Consider the following 1,140-nt stretch of genomic DNA (forward strand, 5'->3'; position numbering starts at 1 on the left):
CTCTCTCTCTCTCTCTCTCTCTCTCTCTCTCTCTCTCTCTCTCTCTCTCACGACGTTTAATCCCTCACTCCCTCCCTACAGGCAAATCCAAAACACACACAAGTCGCTGCAGGTTCTTCCTCTCTCTCTCCGTCTCTGGCAACGAAATTCTGGCTTCAACTTCAGACAGAGTCGCCCGGCCCCGGCTCCTTTCCCTCCGTCTCCCGAAGAAACGTGAACAACGAGCGCGTGTGTTTCCTCGGCTCAAACAGAAGCGCCCGTTGTCAACTGTCCGGTTGACTCTACCTCCTCCTGCCTGTTTGTCTCCGCCTGGAGCTCCTATCCCAACTTTTACTAACCCCCTCGTGACAGGGCAGTTCCAACAGTGACGTCAGCACAACACAACATTGAGCACGCGCGCGCGCTCCATCAGCTATGGAGTTAAACTATGATTTATGACCCCAACGACTTGCCATACTAAACAATTATCAGAGCAGTGTCACATTACTGAGACAAAACTATTGTTCTTGTGAAGCTGTTTTATGTTTTTTTTTTTTTTTTTTTTTTTTTGTGAACAAAGATATTTGGAAGCACGGAAAATAAATTGTTATAGCCCTAATTTATTTGCATTAGAAACACTAAACTTCAAAATATGTATTTTCTTAAAAACCAGTGTTGTATAAAATATCTCAAAGTGATACTTGAGTAAAAGTACAAGTATCTTATCGTAAAAGTACTTTGGTAAAAGTTAAAGCCTTCTCTAAAAGTATTACTTGAGTAAAAGTCTTAAAGTATCTGATATTTTTTGTGCTTAAGTCTCAAAAGTAAATTTCTGACACAAAATCTACTTAAGTTTTAAAAGTAAAAGTACTGAGTAAAAGTGAGCAGTTTGATTTTCCAAAATGACATTTATTAGGAGCAAAAATATTGTTTTCTAACAGCGTGCAGCTGTGATGGGTTGCGTACAAGCTAATAGTGTGTCAGAATGGTATATATTTATACTTCTCATCCAACCACAATTAAATTCACTCTATCCAGGAGACAATTTATCAGGATAGTATTTTTTTAAATACTAACTCAGAATAAAATAGGAGTAACGACTTTCTACTTCTTACCTTTTTAAAAAATGCAATGAGTAGAAAGTACAGATAATTGTGTGAA

At 38.4% G+C, this 1,140-nt stretch overlaps 1 protein-coding gene across 1 annotated transcript in view; it reads right to left on the reverse strand.

The window, feature by feature from the left end:
• nfatc3a (nuclear factor of activated T cells 3a) overlaps positions 1-310 on the reverse strand; it is a 74,243-nt gene extending 73,933 nt beyond the window's left edge. The window contains exon 1 of the mRNA XM_014004543.1: positions 99-310. The gene's annotated coding sequence lies outside the window, so the exon portion shown is untranslated. The remainder of the gene's footprint in view (positions 1-98) is intronic.
• Positions 311-1,140: the final 830 nt, after the last annotated feature.

Source organism: Austrofundulus limnaeus, unplaced genomic scaffold (assembly GCF_001266775.1).
Source record: "Austrofundulus limnaeus strain Quisiro unplaced genomic scaffold, Austrofundulus_limnaeus-1.0 Scaffold25, whole genome shotgun sequence".
Lineage (NCBI taxonomy): Eukaryota > Metazoa > Chordata > Actinopteri > Cyprinodontiformes > Rivulidae > Austrofundulus > Austrofundulus limnaeus.